The sequence below is a fragment of the Siphateles boraxobius genome, unplaced genomic scaffold, assembly GCF_051911475.1.
Source record: "Siphateles boraxobius isolate OS27281-9 unplaced genomic scaffold, OSU_SipBor_1 6, whole genome shotgun sequence".
Taxonomy (NCBI): domain Eukaryota; kingdom Metazoa; phylum Chordata; class Actinopteri; order Cypriniformes; family Leuciscidae; genus Siphateles; species Siphateles boraxobius.
In genome coordinates, this window is record NW_027509186.1 from 31,038,445 (window position 1) to 31,058,511 (window position 20,067).

Here is a 20,067-nt window from a genome sequence, read left to right on the forward strand (position 1 = left end):
CTGCGCGGTCCCACAAGGGGGCGGAGTGACAGCTTCAGTTTTGCAATCTTCGAGTCGAGCCCGCAGGGTCGACATCGGAAGCTCTTCACAGTGCTCACATCCTCCGGTAGAGAGGGCAAGAGCAGCGTGGTCCGGTCCCAGGCAGAGAGCGCAGATAACGTGGCGGTCTCTGACGCTGAGAGGGGCTCTGCACGAGCCACAAGTGGAGCGAGGCATCTTGAAAAAGACGTCTCGCGCTCTTTTAGATAGAAGAGGTAAGGATACGTCGCCAGATAGCGTAGCTGGCACGGAAGGCTGAAGGTGGCGAAGATAGCCGGCTTCCTCAGGCACTGTCCTTGCCTGGCTTGTCGCTGTTTCGACGGCGGCGGCGGCTTCTCTAGATCCATCGATGCGAAGAGCTCGCTGAAGAGATTAAAATCAGAGAATTCAGCCTACGAGCCTGTTTATATACGCTAGCCACGCCCATTCTGGCGGGCTTCGACGCTGTGAAGGCGCGAGCGCCCCTCATTGGACGTGACGTCACGTCAGGCTCAGTGGTAGGCTGCAGCAGTTCCCGCAGGGCAGCCTATGAGCACGCTAGACAGCCTGCTCAAGGTCTGCTAGCTGCTGCACTGCGTTGACAATGGATACAAAAATTAAGGATAATTTTTTGGCTTCAATATCTCGAAAAGATGAATCTTTCCCGTAGCGTAAGCTATACTTACGCAATACCAGAGAACCTCTCGTAAGAGAACTCGTTATTTCATCTGACTCCATAAATGAAAAAGGCTTTAATGATATCCATGTATCATTAAATGTGAGCGAATGTTTTACTATTCTTTTAAACTCTTGAATGAAAATAATGTCAAAGTCAATTAGAATAATCAAATATCACAATTTAAATGTATCATTACAATTTCATAATCAATTCAAAGGTAATCAGTGCAAAACATCAAATGCTCTAGAACAAAGAAGAAAGTCTTTTACCCGACATTATTAAATATATGAATGCTGAGAGTCTCTGCGACCCTCAGCATTCACGGGCTGATCTGAGATACAGAAAGGCCCTGAGCTCTCGTTGCGTTTCATTATATAGGCTAACCGTGGATATTTGCATTCAGAAGTTTACACCTTTTGGGGGTGGGCTAGAGACCACGTTCCTTTGTGTGCCAGTTATCTCTAAACTCTTAAAACCATATTACCTTTTGATTTACTTCTTTGGGAAAGAGACATTTGTGCCAGTCGCACTGAGACATTTCAATTAATACCAAACATGTATCAAACTCGATGATATTAATTCATATTAAATCATTTCGATTCTTGTGTGAGTTTGGATGATCTCTGCCAGGATGAAGAAGGGGGGAGAGAAATGTAGATTAGGATGAGGGAGGTGAGATCTTCATCTCAATAGTGGATAAGGGGGAGTTCAAATGTTAATGTTCATTTAGACTATGGTCCCTGTGGTCGAAACACACCAAGTACCAACCCAAAGTCCCTCGTTCCTGATGAAAGGTCTTGCACTGGAAATGCGGCTAAAGCTTGTGTGTCTGAGTCCCACCAGTGTTGTGACTTTTGCTATCTTGTAAACCCTATACTGCACAATGTTACCCTCAGACGGTGATTCTAATGGGTATGGCGCCCTATTTTAACCATCTAAGTGCACGGTCTAAAGCGCAGGGCGCAAGTGCACTTAGGGTGTATCCGAATCCACTTTTGCTTGTTTAACGATGGGAAAAACTGTCGGCGTGCACGGCGCATGGTTTAAAAGGGTTGTTTCTATTCTCTTAATGAGTAATAGGTGTGTTTCGGGCATAACGAGAAATAAAACAATCAGAGTCTCATCTCCCATTCCATTTAAAAGCCAGTTGCGTTCGCACCATGGCGGCTTGCTATTTATATGACGAAATTTGCAAGCGGAAAGACTGAACACGTCTCCAGAACGCAAAAGGATTTGCTCATGCGCAAGGTTAAATAACAAAAAAAATATTGTGCCATTGACTTTAGACCAGGTTTTTGTTGGTCAATGGAGCAGTCAATTTCAGTTGCCTCAAACTAGCAACGCGCCAAAAATGTGCCTGAACACACCTCGGTTTCAGGCCAGCACGCCAAATGCATTTGCTATTTAAACAACGTGGCGCAGGACATGGATCCTGGGTTCGAAGCCCAGCCGTGCCTGTCCTTCGTTGGCTTTGCTCTATGGGATCGTTCTTGGACAGAGGGTCTCAGAATTTTGAATCGGGTTTCAATTGTGCAGAGGCTCGAGGACCTGTCTTTTCTGCCCGCAGAGTGTACAGCATTACAGGGTTGGATGTGCAAATGCCAAATGAAAAACTATCACGTGGCCCGGCCAGGCAATCACGTGGGCTCTGTGGAGCTCACAGCAACCTGTCAGATAACCTTATTTCTGGTAGTGACATCCAAAAATGAGCCAATCACTGTTTGCAGTACAATTCTTCGAGGAATTGACCAATGAGAAAAATGCCGGTGATACGTCACTGGCCAATCAAGTGTTACATTTATTATAATAAATTTGTCGCCTGTTGCCGTTGCGGTTACAATACTTTTTTTTTCTTGTAAATATACAATTGTTTATTACCGGCACATTTGTTGATTTGTTTTTGTGCAAAACAAAAAAAAAACATTTATTTACTGTAGATACATCATTCAAAACTGGTACTTAATTTGGTAATCACTACAATTTAAAAGTCTCACATTAATTTACGGATTACCCACACTCCATTATCATGTGTGAAAACACTTATGTATTCAGTTATTCAACAAACAAAATTGCCACCATTGCATTTTTGTTTATTTTAGAAATTTACAGTATAATGAATATGCATAGAGGCCAAGTAACCTTTATTTCTATATTGCTTTATACAATACATGTTGTTGCAAAGCTTAACAATAGGAACACGTTCATATTCTGATGTAAAACGTCTCTAACAAGACAATAGTGTCAATATACAACTCTTGTCAGTTCGATAACAATGTAAAGTTAATCAATTGTGCATACATACTATATATACAGTGTACTATTTATGGACAAACATGTATATGTCAGTATCTGTATTTAGTTTGCCATGTATAATTGCTATTTGATGTATTTATTTAATGTTTGCATGTAGAGATACTATGGAGTTACACCATTTTTAAAAGAGTTAAAATAGTTTTGAATAAAGTGTTTGCTTTTGCAAGAGATGTGTGAAGTGGTGCGTGTAATGTTCGTTTACTACCACATTTGCTTACGGAAACTTACACACAAGGACAAGCCGTCACCAGAGAGAAGTGCCAGACGTCCTTTCTCTTCCTGTAGCTTAGATGGTCTTTGCAGCTCTTGAGAATGGAGCTCCATAAACATGTGTGACTGGGGTTCTGGGAGTACTGCTGAACACAGCTGTCCAACAAACACAGAGGCTAGCTGGCCACCCCCACGCTATTTTATGCTATCCAAAGCCTGGTCCACAATTTGCATCTTTTCCCTATGTTTTGATCGTCTGGGTCACCCTTCTGGCGGAAAAGAGTGGTGGTAGGCGCCATGGCTTAGCTGGTTAAAGCGCCTGTCTAGTAAACAGGAGATCCTGGGTTAGAATTCCAGCGGTGCCTCTGACGATACCCGTTTGTGTCAGATTGGGACACTACCCCCACAAACGGTGAAACTGAGGTTTCCTTTGCAGTTGCTTCCATTTGAAAACCATCCCTGAGCTGTTGTTGTTTTGGTCTTTGGTGCCTCTACTCCGTTGGCTTTGCAAAGAGCAGAGGTAGGCGCCGTGGCTTAGTTGGTTAAAGCGCCTGTCTAGTAAACAGGAGATCCTGGGTTAGAATTCCAGCGGTGCCTCTGACGATACCCGTTTGTGTCGCAAAGCTGTGGGCCCTTGCAATCGCTTGCTTTTCTGAGAACTGACCACAAACGGGGAAACTGAGGTTTCCCAATCTAATATGTCTTGACAACAAGGCGCCGTGGCTTAGCTGGTCAAAGCGCCTCTCTTGTAAACAGGAGATCCTGGGTTCGGTGCCTCTACTCCGTTGGCTTTGCACTTTGTAATCGTTCTTGGACCGAGGGCCTCAGAACTTTGAATCGGGTTTCAATTGTGCAGAGCCCCTGTCTTTTCTGAGTGTACAGCATTACAGGGTGTGCAAATGATGAAAATCCATCACTTGGCCTTGCCATGCAAAAACGTGGGCCCTGTGGCGCAATGAATAGCGCATTGGACTTCTAGGTTGCAAATTGAGGCCATTCAAAGGTTGTACAGCATTACAGGGTGTGCAAATGATGAAAATCCATCACTTGGCCTTGATAAAAACATGGGCTCTGTGGCGCAATGGATAGCGCATTGGACTTCTAGGTTGCAGAATGAGGCCATTCAAAGGTTGTGCGTTCGAGTCCCACCAGAGTCGTGACTTTTGCTGTTTTTTCAACCCCATACTGCACAGCGTTGCCCTCAGGGAACATAAAGCTTTTGAGGGCTCTTGTTCTCAACATGTTCATTTAAATAATGTCCTAGTAGTCAAAAGGCTTCAAAATTACTCTTTTGTTTCCTACCACATTTGCTTACGGAAACCTCTTGGCTCTTGCACACAAGGACCGGCCGTCACCACAGAGAAGTGCAAAGCCAGCGGAGTCTTCCTTTGTCTTCCCGTAGCTTAGATGGTCTTTGCAGCTCTTGTGAATGGAGCTCCATAAACGTGTGACAGGGTTTCTGGGAGTCCTGCTGAACACAGCTGTCCAACAAACACAGAGGCTAGCTGGCCAACCCCGAGCAGTTGTCAACTCTTTTACGCTATCCAAAGCCTGGTCCACAATTTGCATCTTTTCTCTATGTTTTGATCGTCTGGGTCACCCTTCTGGCGGAAAAGAGTGGTGGTAGGCGCCATGGCTTAGCTGGTCAAAGCGCCTGTCTTGTAAACAACAAACACAGGGGCTAGCTGGACGCCCCCGAGCAGTTGTCAACAAACTCTTTTATGCTATCCAAAGCCTGGTCCACAATTTGCATCTTTTCTCTATGTTTTGATCTTCTTGGTCACCCTTCTGGCGCACGGTAGGCGCCGTGTCTTAGTTGGTTAAACCGCCTGTCTAGTAAACAGGAGATCCTGGGTTCGAAGCCCAGCGGTGCCTCTGACGATACCCGTTTGTGTCAGATTGGGACACTACCCCCACAAACGGTGAAACTGAGGTTTCCTTTGCAGTTGCTTCCATTTGAAAACCATCCCTGAGCTGTTGTTGTTTTGGTCTTTGGTGCCTCTACTCCGTTGGCTTTGCACTTTGTGATCGTTCTTGGACCGAGGGCCTCAGAACTTTAAAGCAGGTTTCAATTGTGCAGAGGGCCTGTCTTTTCTGAGTGTACAGCATTACAGGGTGTGCAAATGATGAAAATCCATTACTTGGCCTTGCGATGCAAAAACGTGGGCTCTGTGGCGCAATGGATAGGGCATTGGAATTCTAGGTTGCAAATTGAGGCCATTCAAAGGTTGTACAGCATTACAGGGTGTGCAAATGATGAAAATCCATCACTTGGCCTTGATAAAACGTGGGCTCTGTGGCGCAATGGATAGCGCATTGAACTTCTAGGTTGCAAATTGAGGCCATTCTTTGCAGCTCTTGTGAATGGAGCTCCATAAACGTGTGATGGGGGTTCTGGGAGTCCTGCTGAACACAGCTCTCCAACAAACACAGGGGCTAGCTGGCCACCCCGAGCAGTTGTCAACAAACTCTTTTATGCTATCCAAAGCCTGGTCCACAATTTGCATCTTTTCTCTATGTTTTGATCGTCTGGCTGACCCTTCTGGCGGCAAAGAGCGGAGGTAGGCGCTGTGGCTTAGTTGGTTAAAGCGCCTGTCTAGTAAACAGGAGATCCTGGGTTTGAATCCCAGCGGTGCCTCTGATGATACCCGTTTGTGTCACAAGAGTGTGGACCCTTGCAATCGCTTGCTTTTCTGAGAACTCACCACAGACGGTGAAACTGAGGTTTCCTTTGCAGTTGCTTCCATTTGAAAACCATCCCTGAGCTGTTGTTGAAGGATAGTGTCCCAATCTAATATGTCTTGACGACAAGGCGCCATGGCTTAGCTGGTCAAAGCGCCTGTCTTGTAAACAGGAGATCCTGGGTTCCAATCCCAGCGGTGCCTCTACCCCGTTGGCTTTGCACTTTGTGATCGTTCTTGGACCGAGGGCCTCAGAACTTTGAATCAGGTTTCAATTGTGCAGAGCCCCTGTCTTTTCTGTGTGTACAGCATTACAGGGTGTGCAAATGATGAAAATCCATCACTTGGCATTGCAATGGATAGCGCATTGGACTTCTAGGTTGCAAATTGAGGCCATTCAAAGGTTGTGGGTTCGAGTCCCACCAGAGTCGTGACTTTTGCTGTTTTGTCAACCCCATACTGCACAGCGTTGCCCTCAGGTAACATAAAGCTTTTGAGGGCTCTTGTTCTCAACATGTTCATTTAAATAATGTCCATCACTTGGCCTTGATAAAAACGTGGGCTCTGTGGCGCAATGGATAGCCGACTACGTTGACAGCATGCGCCTGCTTTAGTTTGTAACCTTCTGGAGGCCTAGCTTAAACTTTATAAAAGGAAAAAAAGTCACTCTTACAGGATTACCCTTGAAAAGAGTTATGTTGGTAAGAAACAGTTTTGTCTGCAAGCTAAAGATGACGAGGCCCATTTGTAGTCAAGGACACGTCGGGTAGACCGGTAGCTCGCCGTGATCGTATAGTGGTTAGTACTCTGCGTTGTGGCCGCAGCAACCCCGGTTCGAATCCGGGTCACGGCAAGGATTACTGGGTGCCATTGAAATTGAGCTCCATGTGACCACCTCTCCTCATCCCGTCCTTCAGACTACTTTTTTTGTGCACGGCGCGTGTCCTTGATGTGCTCTGGATGTTCGAGTGAATTGAAACTGGGACCTTCTTTGAAAGCATGAGCTCTCAGCTTCGAACCCTTAGAGAAAAGACTGAAAACGAAACGCTCCTATTTATTTCGGAAGAATCTTGCTTCAGAGAGAATATGGTGCGTGTATATTTTCTAATCGCTAGGTGTCAGTACACTCGCTGGCTGTTACCTAGAGTGCCGCGGGCTTGCTATTTGCTACAAACAACTGCGCCTTTGACACAAGTTTACAACAACGATAAGAGCGCGGCCAGTCAACAGCATTGAAGCGTGTGAAGAGGCTTTCCAGACAAGTAGCAGTGAGTTTTTGTTCTTTTTCCTAGCATTATTTTCCTTTAATGACTATTATCATCAGTCTAATAGGCTGCATCCCCACTGATTTGCAAATATATTTTGACATAGCAGACGTTTTGACGGCCGTTCTGAATCTTCGAAGAAGGAAACGCAATGCGGAGGTAGGCGCCTTGGCTTAGTTGGTTAAAGCGCCTGTCTAGTAAACAGGAGATCTTGGGTTCGAATCCCAGCGGTGCCTCTGACGATACCCGTTTGTGTCGCAAGGCTGTGGACCCTTTCAATCGCTTGCTTTTCTGATAACTGACCACAAACGGTGAAACTGAGGTTTCCTTTGCAGTTGCTTCCATTTGAAAACCATCCCTGAGCTGTTGTTGAAGGATAGTGTCCCAATCTAATATGTCTTGACGACAAGGCGCCGTGGCTTAGCTGGTCAAAGCGCCTGTCTTGTAAACAGGAGATCCGGGGTTCGAATCCCAGTGGTGCCTCCACCCCGTTGTCTTTGCACTTTGTGATCGTTCTTGGACCGAGGGCCTCAGAACTTTGAATCAGGTTTCAATTGTGCAGAGCCCATGTCTTTTCTGAGTGTACAGCATTACAGGGTGTGCAAATGATGAATATCCATCACTTGGCCTTGCCATGCAAAAACGTGGGCCCTGTGGCGCAATGGATAGCGCATTGGACTTCTAGGTTGCAAATTGAGGACATTCAAAGGTTTGTACAGCATTGCAGGGTGTGCAAATAATGAAAATCCATCACTTGGCCCTTGATAAAATCGTGGGCTCTGTGGCGCAATGAATAGCGCATTGGACTTCTAAGTTGCAAAATGAGGTCATTTAAAGGTTGTGGGTTCGAGTCCCAACAGAGTTGTGGCTTTCGCTCTTTTGTCAACCCCATACTGCACAGCGTTGCCCTCAGGTAACATAAAGCTTTTGAGGGCTCTTGTTCTCAACATGTTCATTTAATAATGTCCTAGTAGTCAAAAGACTTCAAAATTACTATTTTGTTTCCTACCACATTTGCTTACGGAAACCTCTTGACTCTTGCACACAAGGACAGGCCGTCACCACAGAGAAGTGCCAGACTTCCTTTGTCTTCCCGTAGCTTAGATGGTCTTTGCAGCTCTTGTGAATGGAGCTCCATAAACGTGTGATGGGGGTTCTGGGAGTCCTGCTGAACACAGCTGTCCAACAAACACAGGGGCTAGCAGGCCACCCCCGCGCAGTTGTCAACAAACTCTTTTATGCTATCCAAAGCCTGGGCCAAAATTTGCATCTTTTCTCTATGTTTTGATCGTCTGGGTCACCCTTCTGGCGGCAAAGAGCGGAGGTAGGTGACGTGGCTTAGTCCCTGTTACAGGATTACCCTTGAAAAGAGTTATGTTGGTAAGAAACAGTTTTGTCTGCAAGCTAAAGATGACAAGGCCCATTTGTAGTAAGGGACACGTCGGGTAGACCGGTAGCTCGCCGTGATCGTATAGTGGTTAGTACTCTGCGTTGTGGCCGCAGTAACCCCGGTTCGAATCTCGGTCACGGCAAGGTTTTCTGGGTGCCATTGAAATTGAGCTCCATGTCACCACCTCTTCTCACCCCGTCCTTCAGACTACTTTTTTGTGCACGGCGCGTGTCCTTGATGTGCTCTGGATGTTCGAGTGAATTGAAACTGGGACCTTCTTTGAAAGCATGAGCTCTCAGCTTCGAACCCTTAGAGAAAAGACTGAAAACGAAACGCTCCTATTTATTTCGGAAGAATCTTGCTTCAGAGAGAATATGGTGCGTGTATATTTTCTAATCGCTAGGTGTCAGTACACTCGCTGGCTGTTATCTAGAGTGCCGCGGGCTTGCTATTTGCTACAAACAACTGCGCCTTTGACACAAGTTTACAATAACGATAAGAGCGCGGCCAGTCAACAGCATTGAAGCGTGTGAAGAGGCTTTCCAGACTAGTAGCAGTGAGTTTTTGTTCTTTTTCCTAGCATTATTTTCCTTTAATGACTATTATCATCTGTCTAATAGGCTCCATTCCCACTAATTTGCAAATATATTTTGACATGGCAGACGTTTTGACGGCCGTTCTGAATCTTCGAAGAAGGAAACGCAATGCATTGGAGGACACTCTTTTTTTCTGCGCCAATACGATTCATTTTGCTGTGCGTTCCCACGCACCACGCACGCTTCTCGAGCAAGAGCCCGGATAGCTCAGTCGGTAGAGCATCAGACTTTTCATCTGAGGGTCCAGGGTTCAAGCCCCTGTTCGGGTGAACGAGCCTCTTTTTGTGGAGCGGTACGTTTTGTTGCTGAGTTCTAGCTGATCTACACTGGCCTCGGGAAGCCACGCTGGAAGGTACCAAGCCAAACGACATGCCCCTTTTAGCCAGCTTGTAGTCGTGGCCGTACCTGCCGGCAGTAGGACTGCCAAACACATCCTAACGCTCTCCTAACAAGTCCTAACGCTCTCCTAACAAGTCCTAACAAGTCCTAACGCTCTCCTAACAAGTCCTAACAATTCCTAACGCTCTCCTAACAAGTCCTAACAATTCCTAACACAAGTCATAACAAAAAGTCGTGGCCGTACCCGCCGGCAGTAGGACTGCCAAACACATCCTAACGCTCTCCTAACAAGTCCTAACGCTCTCCTAACAAGTCCTAACGCTCTCCTAACAAGTCCTAACAATTCCTAACGCTCTCCTAACAAGTCCTAACAATTCCTAACACAAGTCATAACAATTCCTAACATATCCGAACGAGGTCCTAACATGGGGTAAAACAGCCAATCAGTTCCTAAGAAACGATGTTGCAACGCATTTTTTTTAATTAATTTTTTTATGTTGCGACGCATCCAATAATCAACAACTGCTGCCTCGACGCACGGTTGTCTGATTGGTGAGGGACCTTAGCCATCATACAGCGTAAGGTTGTCATGCGAATCTCGTTGCTGATTGGATGGCCACCGTTTAGTGACAGGTTACAAACTCAGGTTCGCGACGTTGACAGGTATGTTATAATAATAATAGACTTTAGGGTGAATGTTTAAAGTCTATGAGACAGTAGGTTTTTGCTAATTTTAGCTCCTTTGGATAAACGTGGGAAACGATGTTGAAAGGGTAACGTAACTTAACGGTAACGTTAACCCCATACGTTAAAATGACCCGCTGTTGTGAATTTTTCTAAATAAACTGCGATAGGGGCCTACGTTTACATTTAGTCTCTTTCTTTCTGTTACATTAACACATTCGGATTGTACTACGATATTTATTGTGTAAGGTTAATTAGACTAGATGTAAACCCTGTTTACGTAGGGTAACGTAAGCTAGCCGTTTGTTTGTTTGTCTGTTTGGTCAGTTAATGTCGTCGTTTAAAAGATTTTCTACGATAAATGGTGCTCATCTAACTATGTTTTGTGTCATTGACCTGATGTGAAAACCGTTAACGCCTGAGGTGTTTTTGTGTGCTTTTTTAATAATCTAGTGACGTCAGCACGAAGACCCTAGTTGAAGTGTAGACCTATGGATTAACTTTCTGAGTAAAATAAATTGTGAAATTAATTACTGTTATCAATCAACACATTTGTCATATGATAGGGTAGGCTATACTGTTCATTTGATAGACATTTATTGCTGAAATATTGAGAAATAAAGCCTTGCTTGTGGTGATCAGTAGTAGTTGAGTAGTATTTCCATCTGTTACGGTTCATTTTTGTTGTTTTCCATATATTGTCCCTAATATCTGCAGAAATGACAAAGACTGGGAAACCAGATGCATACTGGGCAGGTGTGATGTCCCTGTATGCCCAGGGAAAGTACACATTTACAACTGGCAAGAGGCCGGGGTCCAGGAGATGGAGGGCGGTAATACAGCGGATTTCTGATTGTCCTCTGACTCCCCTGAAAGGTCAAACTACTGTCCGCAAACTAGACATATTTGGGATAAAGATCCCCTGCAAGTGTGGATACCACCAGATAAACGATGACATTGAATCATTAAACCTGTGATGTGATGAAAATATACTGGAAAATGTAATGGAAAATGGTTTCTCCTCAGTTCTACTGTTTGTTTCCAGTGTTAAACAGTGTGAGTATGTAATTATTAGTGGAAATGTACTTTAAATGTAAACCCACTTTGATTTTTCCCAGTCAGCAGAGAAGGCAGGGACAGCAGCATCCAGTGAAGGTCAGCTGAGGGCTCCACAGGCCAGTGCTGCAACCCAGTTTGGTTTTTCCCAGTCAGCAGGGAAAGCAGCATCCAGTGCAGGTCAGCTGTGTCTCAGGTCAGCTGAGAGTTTACAGGCCAGTGCAGGTGCAACAGCTACAGTTTCTCAGGCCAGTGCAGCAGTTGGGGAAGCTGTTAAAGTTCCAGGACCACAGACAGGTAGGGAGGGCTGGGTATCGATTCAGATGTTACAATTCGATTAGATTTCGATTCACAAGCTCTCAATTCGATTCGATGTTGATTTCAATTCTAAATTCGATTTCGATTCGACTCAATGAATATATATTTAACACAAATCCTATATTTATTAAAAAAAAGAAAAGAAAAGTGAACATTAGTTTACAAGTGGTTAATTAATAAAAAGACATTAAGAGCTACAAACCTGTATATTAAACTCTTTTTATTTTAGGTACACTTGTGTACATTAAAACAGAATCATATTTACCTGTGCCCTTCCTGTCTAACAGGAAGCAGAAATTGCTATGCAGAAATTGAATAAAGTTAAAGTTATCAAAACTCCCGTCCGTACCGCTGATCAGTGGCACCAGCTGCATTCCATTCCAGCACCAGCTGAACCTGATCAGCGATGCCTATTTATACTCACTGTTTTCGTCTTGTCCTTGTCAGAACGTTGCGATGTGTTCCTGGTGTTCGTTCCTGTTCCTGTCTGGCTGTTTCTTGTACCTGCGTTCCTGTCCTGGATGTCTTCGTGTTCCTCGTCACAATTCTACAGCACTCTCTGGACTGGATATCAACACTTCACCCTCATCACATCACGTCACCGGCTTCCATCAAGGTCCCTGCATCGCTTGCCCGTCCCTGTGTGTCTGAGGCTGTGACTTGTTCCTTGCTACATTTTCACTGTAAATAAACATCACTTACCTGCTCTTGACTCCACTCTCGTTCCTTCCCATGACAGAACGTTCTGACCGTGGCATGGAGGCAGCAGGTGGTTCGGAGATCACTTTTAACGAGTTTGTTTCTCGCACTGTCAATCGGATGGATTCTCAAGAGGAGTGTATCTCGAACACAGGGCGGGCAGTACAAGCTTTAGTGATGCAGGTGTCCGAGCTCACCCAACAGCTTCAACATCTTCGGGGTCCCACTGCGCCGCCCACACCGCCGGTTCAACCCACACCACCGGAGCCGTCCTTCAAGTCGGAACCTCGTCTTCCTGTCCTGGAGGCTTACGGAGGGGAGCCCAACTACTGCAGGGCGTTTCTAACCAGGTGCTCTATGCATTTTTCGCTCCAACCTCGCACCTTCAGCAGCGAAAGGTCCCGAGTAGCATTCGTGTTGACGCTACTGACTGGGAGGGCGGCGTTATGGGGAACTGCGGTGTGGGAGAACCAAGACCCATGCTGCGCCTCGTTCCAGGCACTCGCCGAGGAGATGAGGAGAGTATTTGACCGGTCGGTTGCGGGACGAGAGGCAGCCAGAGTCCTCGCCGATTTACACCAGGGTGACCGACCGGTCTCCGATTACTCCATTGAGTTCCGCACGCTGGCGGCCGAGTGCCAGTGGAACGAGGAGGCGCAGTGGGACATGTTCCTGCGTGGGCTGGCTGACCGTGTCCAAAGGGAAATTTACACTCTGGACCTACCCACAAGTTTGAATGGACTCATAGATCTGGCTCTCAGAGTGGATGCTAGACTCGCCAGAATGGAACGTCTAGCTCCCCCGGCTCGTTTTCCTGGAGTCACGGAACCCCCACGAGCCAGCGGCAGAGACACGGTCAGCCCCGTCGTCGATCACGAGCCCATGCAGGTGGGTAGAGCTCGGCTTTCCCGGGATGAGAAGGAAAGGCGGAGGTCCCTCAGGCTCTGCCTTTACTGTGGAGGGGCAGGCCATTTCGTACATGACTGTCCGTTAAAAGGCCAAGCCCGGTAGTAACATTGAGGCTACTATCGGGTGGGATCTCCGCCGAGAAGTCCTCACCACCATCATCCACGCTCCTCCCGGTAAGACTGAGATGGATGACCGGTACTCACGACTGTCATGCACTTCTGAACTCAGGGGCTGAGGGAAATTTCATGGACCGTGAGTTGGCACATAAACTTTTCATTCCTGTCACTTCTCTTGATCACAGCATATCCGTCAACGCTCTCAATGGTCAAAGACTGTCCAACATTGCTCTCACTACCGGTCCCATAACACTTACTACATCTGGTAATCACACTCAGACACTGTCATTTCTCATCCTGGACTCGCCCCTGACACCCATTGTCCTTGGTCACCCCTGGCTCACATTACACAACCCCCGTATTGACTGGCGCCAACACTCCATCTCCGAATGGAGCACTCAATGTTATAAGTCTTGTCTTACGTCTGCCTGTTCGTCTGTACCTGTTTCTGTGTTTCAGGAGGAGACAGTGGATTTATCCAACGTGCCCGTTGAGTACCTGGACCTGAAGGAAGTGTTCAGTAAGTCCTGTGCTGCTTCTCTTCCTCCTCACCGTCCCTATGACTGTGCCATAGATTTACTGCCAGGTAAGTCTCCGCCTAAGGGCAAGTTATATTCACTTTCTGTTCCAGAAAGGGAGGCTATGGAGAAATATATTTCTGATTCTCTAGCGTCTAAATTCATCCGGCCTTCCTCTTCTCCAGCGGGGGCGGGGTTCTTTTTTGTGGGGAAGAAGGATGGTTCGCTGCGACCTTGTATTGATTACCGGGGGTTGAACAACATCACGATAAAGAATACCTATCCTTTACCGTTGATGTCTTCAGCCTTCGAGAGGTTGCAGGGAGCATCGATCTTCACTAAATTGGACTTACGTAATGCCTATCATTTGGTTCGCATCAGGGAGGGGGATGAATGGAAAACCGCTTTTAATACCCCCAGGGGCCATTTTGAATACTTGGTTATGCCGTTCGGGCTGTCCAACTCCCCAGCGGTTTTCCAGGCACTCGTCAACGACGTGCTGCGAGATATGGTTGATCAGTTCATATATGTCTACCTGGATGACATATTGATTTTTTCATCTTCTCTCCAGGAACATGTGCAGCACGTACGACGAGTGCTTCATAGACTGCTAGAGAATGGGCTTTTTGTCAAGGCGGAGAAATGCGATTTTCATGCACAGTCTGTTTCTTTTCTAGGGTACATCGTGTCGTCTGAGGGAATGCGCATGGATCCTGACAAGGTTAAGGCTGTGGTAGAATGGCCAAGCCCAGACTCCCGTAAGGCCCTACAGAGGTTTCTGGGGTTCGCCAATTTCTATAGGCGTTTCATTCGCAATTTCAGTCAACTAGCCGCGCCTCTGACTGCCTTGACCTCCCCCAGAACGACGTTCAGGTGGTCCGATACAGCTGAGGCTGTATTCGCCAAACTGAAGAGCCGCTTCGTTTCGGCTCCCATCTTGATAGCCCCTGATCCCTCACGTCAGTTCGTGGTGGAGGTCGACGTGTCAGAGGTGGGGGTAGGCGCAGTTCTTTCCCAGCGCTCTTCCACAGACGACAAGATGCATCCGTGCGCGTTTTTTTCCCATCGTCTATCACCTGCTGAACGTAACTATGACATTGGCAACAGGGAGTTGTTGGCGGTCAAGCTAGCGTTAGAGGAGTGGCGTCATTGGTTAGAGGGATCGGGGGTACCTTTTATCGTCTGGACTGATCATAAGAATTTAGAATATATCAGCACGGCCAAAAGACTCAACTCCAGGCAAGCTCGGTGGGCTCTTTTTTTCGGTCGTTTTGATTTTTCTCTATCGTACCGCCCAGGTTCCAAGAACATCAAGCCTGATTCCTTATCTCGTATTTTTGACCATTCCGAACGCCCGCTTACTCCCGAGTGCATTTTACCCGAGACCCTAGTTGTTTCCACACTCACATGGGAGATCGAGTCGAAGGTCAAGACGGCCTTAGAAGGGGTAACGCCTCCGCCCGGTGGCCCACCAAGTCGATTATTTGTGCCGGAGGTGTTACGGTCCGACGTCATCAAATGGGGGCATTGTTTTAACGTGGCTTGTCATCCAGGGGTTAATCGCACCTGTTTTTTGGTTAAGCAACGATTCTGGTGGCCACTTATGGCTCGCGACATTCGCAGCTTCGTCTTGGCTTGCTCGGTTTGTGCCACTGGTAAGACTTCCAATCGACCCCCGGATGGGCTACTCCAACCGCTGTCTGTCCCTTCGAGACCCTGGTCCCACATCGCGCTAGATTTCATTACCGCCCTCCCGCCCTCCCAGGGCAAGACGGTCGTTTTGACCGTAGTGGACCGGTTCTCGAAGGCGGCTCATTTCATCCCCTTGCCCAAATTACCCTCTGCCAAGGAGACAGCGGTTACTGTGGTGGACCACGTCTTTCGCTTACATGGCCTCCCGATTGACGTGGTTTCCGACAGGGGTCCCCAGTTTGTGTCCAAATTCTGGCGTGAGTTTTGTAAGTTACTGGGAGCGACTGTCAGTCTGTCCTCTGGGTTTCACCCCCAGAGCAATGGCCAAACCGAGAGAGCCAACCAGGATCTGGAAAGAGTGTTGCGATGTTTGGTCTCCAAGAATCCTTCCTCCTGGAGTCAACAGCTTTCCATGGTTGAGTACGCTCATAACTCGTTGCCAGTGTCATCCACGGGCCTATCTCCGTTTGAGTGTAGTCTAGGTTACCAGCCACCGATTTTTCCTAGCCTGGAATCCGAAGTCGCGGTCCCCTCCGCTCACGCCTTCGTCCAGAGTTGCCACCGCACATGGACCAGAGCCCGAGAGACTCTGCTCCAGGTGAGGGCGCGCACCAAGGCTAAGGCCGATCGCCACCGGTCGAAGCCTCCCGTTTACGTCGTTGGTCAAAAAGTGTGGCTTTCAACCAAGAACATTCCTCTCCGCTCCGTTTCCAATAAATTAGCTCCTAAATTTATCGGCCCGTTTCCTGTCACCAAAATCCTTAGTCCGGTGGCAGTCCGAATCAAACTTCCTCCGGCGTACAGGAGAATTCACCCCGTCTTCCATGTCTCCAAATCAAAGCCCGTGTTTCATTCACACTTTAATCCGCCTGCCCCGGTTCCCCCCCCCCGCCGCGACTCGTAGATGGGGAACCAACATATTCGGTTAGTCGTATACTGGACTCTAGACGGAGGGGACACGGATTCCACTATCTGGTGGACTGGGAAGGTTACGGTCCGGAGGAGAGAAGTTGGGTACCTGCTAGGGACATCCTGGATCACTCCCTTATCGATGATTACAATCGACAGGTAAGGGCGTCTGGGAACGCCAGGAGGCGTTCCTAGGAGGAGGGGTACTGTTACGGTGTTTGAATTCATTGTATCCTTCTTGTCTCGTGTCATTGTTGTTGTGTGTGTGAGTGTGGGCGTGGTCTCCCGTCCGTACCGCTGATCAGTGGCACCAGCTGCATTCCATTCCAGCACCAGCTGAACCTGATCAGCGATGCCTATTTATACTCACTGTTTTCGTCTCGTCCTTGTCAGAACGTTGCGATGTGTTCGTTCCTGTTCCTGTCTGGCTGTTTCTTGTACCTGCGTTCCTGTCCTGGATGTCTTCGTGTTCCTCGTCACAATTCTACAGCACTCTCTGGACTGGATATCAACTCTTCACCCTCATCACATCACGTCACCGGCTTCCATCAAGGTCCCTGCATCGCTTGCCCGTCCCTGTGTGTCTGAGGCTGTGACTTGTTCCTTGCTACATTTTCACTGTAAATAAACATCACTTACCTGCTCTTGTCTCCACTCTCGTTCCTTCCCATGACAGACTCACACAGCCCAAATTGGTTAATTTCATAAAAAATCGCAGCATTTTGCATCATATAATTGCGTAGGCTTGACATCGGGATTCCGATATGATTAATCGTGCAGCACTAGTTGACGTTATTTTATGATTAAGATAAAACAAACATAAAATCTCACATCATTAGCTATAAAATGGAGTTTGCAAGCCTATGAACAGTGGAGGAAAACTAATACTGGCTTTTGGGTAATAGATAAATAAATATGGAAAAAAATCGCTTCGTGGTGTTTGAGAATCAACCACATTTAAAAAAAAAAAAATTAATCAAAAAATAAAAAATTTTGCCCAGCCCTACAGACAGGTGAAGGTCAGAAAACTCCAGCTCTGTGCAGGATGAGCGAGGGGAAGTCTATCACATGCTCGCTGTGTAGTCAGGAAGTGATGTGCGAGGACTTCACGCAGCACCTGTCAGACTACCACACCCAGGAGCAGTGTGAGCAGTGTGGTGCAAAGACCTGGGGGGCTTTTGGATTGTTACAGCACATAGAGGAATGTCACCTTTTGACCTGTCCAACAGACCTCCCAGATGTTGCTGCTTCTACCACTCCCATAGCCCAAGAGACGACACTGCAACCCAGTGACCCACCCTATGTTCCTGCCCCTGTTCCTGCTCCTCCCACAGCCCATGAGACGTCTCTAGCACCACCACGACACCCACTCACTCTGCAGCCTCCTGAGGTAAACTGGGTGTATTTTCTACCCAAGCAGTTCACCAGAGTCATCCAGCCAGCTGACCAGGAGTGGATCGCCCACATTTTACGATTCATTTTGCTGTGCGTTCCCATGCACCACGCACGCTTCTCAAGCAAGAGCCCGGATTGCTCAGTCGGTAGAGCATCAGACTTTTCATCTGAGGGTCCAGGGTTCAAGCCCCTGTTCGGGTGAACGAGCCTCTTTTTGTGGAGCGGTACGTTTTGTTGCTGAGTTCTAGCTGATCTACACTGGCCTCGGGCAGCCACGCTGGAAGGTACCAAGGCAAACGACATGCCCCTTTCAGCCAGCTTGTAGTCGTGGCCGAGTGGTTAAGGTGATGGACTAGAAATCCATTGGGGTTTCCCCGCGCAGTTTCGAATCCTGCCGACTACGTTGACAGCATGCGCCTGCTTTAGTTTGTAACCTTCTGGAGGCCTAGCTTAAACTTTATAAAAGGAAAAAAAGTCACTGTAACTGAGGAAACTGAGGTTTCCTTTGCAGTTGCTTCCATTTGAAAACCATCCCTGAGCTGTTGTTGTCCTGGGTTCGAATCCCAGAGGTGCCTCTACTCTGTTGGCTTTGCACTTTGTGATCGTTCTTGGACCGAGGGCCTCAGAACTTTAAAGCAGGTTTCAATTGTGCAGAGTGCCTATCTTTTCGGACTTTCGCTGTTTTGTCAACCCCATACTGCACAGCGTTGCCCTCAGGTAACATAAAGCTTTTGAGGGCTCTTGTTCTCAATATGTTCATTTAAATAATGTCCTAGTAGTCAAAAGGCTTCAAAATTACTCTTTTGTTTTCTACCACATTTGTTTACGGAAACCTCTTGGCTCTTGCACACAAGGACCGGCCGTCACCACAGATAAGTGCCAGACTTCCTTTGTCTTCCCGTAGCTTAGATGGTCTTTGCAGCTCTTGTGAATGGAGCTCCATAAACGTGTGATGGGGGTTCTGGGAGTCCTGCTGGACACAGCTGTCCAACAAACACAGAGGCTAGCTGGCCACCCCCACGCAGTTTTCAGCAAACTCTTTTATGCTATCCAAAGCCTGGTCCACAATTTGCATCTTTTCTCTATGTTTTGATCGTCTCTGTCACCCTTCTGGCGGAAAAGAGCGGAGGTAGGCGCCGTGGCTTAGTTGGTTAAAGTGCCTGTCTAGTAAACAGGAGACCCTGGGTTCGAATCCCAGCGGTGCCTCTGACGATGCCCGTTTGTGTCGCAAATCTCTGAACCCTTGGAATGGCATTGATTTTCTGAGAACTGGCTGCAAACTGTGAAACTGAGGTTTCCTTTGCAGTTGCTTCCATTTGAAAACCATCCCTGAGCTGTTGTTGAAGGATAGTGTCCCAATCTAATATGTTTTGACGACAAGGCGCCGTGGCTTAGCTGGTCAAAGCGCCTGTCTTGTAAACAGGAGATCCTGGGTTCGAATCCCAGCTGTGCCTCTACTCCGTTGGCTTTGCACTTTGTTGTTGTTCTTGGACCGAGGGCCTCAGAACTTTAAAGCAGGTTTCAATTGTGCAGAGGGCCTGTCTTTTCTGAGTGTACAGCATTACAGGGTGTGCAAATGATGAAAATCCATCACTTGGACTTGCCATGCAAAAACGTGGGCCCTGTGGCGCAATGGATAGCGCATTGGACTTCTAGGTTGCAAATTGAGGCCATTCAAAGGCTGTACAGCATTACAGGGTGTGCAAATTATGAAAATCCATCACTTGGCCTTGATAAAAACGTGGGCTCTGTGGCGCAATGGATAGCGCATTGGACTTCTAGGTTGCAAAATGAGGCCATTCAAAGGTTGTGGGCTCGAGTCCAACCAGAGTCGTGACTTTCGCTGTTTTGTCAACCCCATACTGCACAGCGTTGCCCTCAGGTAACATAAAGCTTTTGAGGGCTCTTGTTCTCAACATGTTCATTTAAATAATGTCCTAGTAGTCAAAAGACTTCAAAATTACTATTTTGTTTCCTACCACATTTGCTTACGGAAACCTCTTGACTCTTGCACACAAGGACAGGCCGTCACCACAGAGAAGTGCCAGACTTCCTTTGTCTTCCCGTAGCTTAGATGGTCTTTGCAGCTCTTGTGAATGGAGCTCCATAAACGTGTGATGGGGGTTCTGGGAGTCCTGCTGAACACAGCTGTCCAACAAACACAGGGGCTAGCTGGCCACCCCCGAGCAGTTGTCAACAAACTCTTTTATGCTATCCAAAGCCTGGGCCACAATAAGCATCTTTTCTCTATATTTTGATCGTCTGTGTCACCCTTCTGGC

General features: G+C 47.3%; 1 protein-coding gene and 12 non-coding genes across 13 annotated transcripts in view; all 13 read left to right on the forward strand.

The window, feature by feature from the left end:
- Positions 1-3,511: 3,511 nt before the first annotated feature.
- Positions 3,512-3,585, forward strand: trnat-agu (transfer RNA threonine (anticodon AGU)). Its single transcript has one exon. It is a non-coding gene; the product is annotated as a tRNA-Thr (tRNA).
- Positions 3,586-3,743: 158 nt separating this feature from the next.
- trnat-agu (transfer RNA threonine (anticodon AGU)) lies at positions 3,744-3,817 on the forward strand. Its single transcript has one exon. It is a non-coding gene; the product is annotated as a tRNA-Thr (tRNA).
- A 470-nt stretch (positions 3,818-4,287) lies between these two features.
- On the forward strand, positions 4,288-4,377 carry trnar-ucu (transfer RNA arginine (anticodon UCU)). The gene is given in 2 exon segments: positions 4,288-4,324; positions 4,342-4,377. It is a non-coding gene; the product is annotated as a tRNA-Arg (tRNA).
- A 644-nt stretch (positions 4,378-5,021) lies between these two features.
- Positions 5,022-5,095, forward strand: trnat-agu (transfer RNA threonine (anticodon AGU)). Its single transcript has one exon. It is a non-coding gene; the product is annotated as a tRNA-Thr (tRNA).
- A 689-nt stretch (positions 5,096-5,784) lies between these two features.
- Positions 5,785-5,858, forward strand: trnat-agu (transfer RNA threonine (anticodon AGU)). The gene has a single exon. It is a non-coding gene; the product is annotated as a tRNA-Thr (tRNA).
- Positions 5,859-6,031: 173 nt separating this feature from the next.
- trnat-ugu (transfer RNA threonine (anticodon UGU)) lies at positions 6,032-6,105 on the forward strand. The gene has a single exon. It is a non-coding gene; the product is annotated as a tRNA-Thr (tRNA).
- Positions 6,106-6,682: 577 nt separating this feature from the next.
- trnah-gug (transfer RNA histidin (anticodon GUG)) lies at positions 6,683-6,754 on the forward strand. Its single transcript has one exon. It is a non-coding gene; the product is annotated as a tRNA-His (tRNA).
- Positions 6,755-7,328: 574 nt separating this feature from the next.
- On the forward strand, positions 7,329-7,402 carry trnat-agu (transfer RNA threonine (anticodon AGU)). Its single transcript has one exon. It is a non-coding gene; the product is annotated as a tRNA-Thr (tRNA).
- Positions 7,403-7,575: 173 nt separating this feature from the next.
- On the forward strand, positions 7,576-7,649 carry trnat-ugu (transfer RNA threonine (anticodon UGU)). The gene has a single exon. It is a non-coding gene; the product is annotated as a tRNA-Thr (tRNA).
- A 4,039-nt stretch (positions 7,650-11,688) lies between these two features.
- coq8b (coenzyme Q8B) overlaps positions 11,689-20,067 on the forward strand; it is a 148,927-nt gene continuing 140,548 nt past the window's right edge. The window contains exon 1 of the mRNA XM_077208902.1: positions 11,689-11,696. The gene's annotated coding sequence lies outside the window, so the exon portion shown is untranslated. The remainder of the gene's footprint in view (positions 11,697-20,067) is intronic.
- On the forward strand, positions 18,109-18,190 carry trnas-aga (transfer RNA serine (anticodon AGA)). Its single transcript has one exon. It is a non-coding gene; the product is annotated as a tRNA-Ser (tRNA).
- Positions 18,920-18,993, forward strand: trnat-agu (transfer RNA threonine (anticodon AGU)). Its single transcript has one exon. It is a non-coding gene; the product is annotated as a tRNA-Thr (tRNA).
- On the forward strand, positions 19,168-19,241 carry trnat-ugu (transfer RNA threonine (anticodon UGU)). The gene has a single exon. It is a non-coding gene; the product is annotated as a tRNA-Thr (tRNA).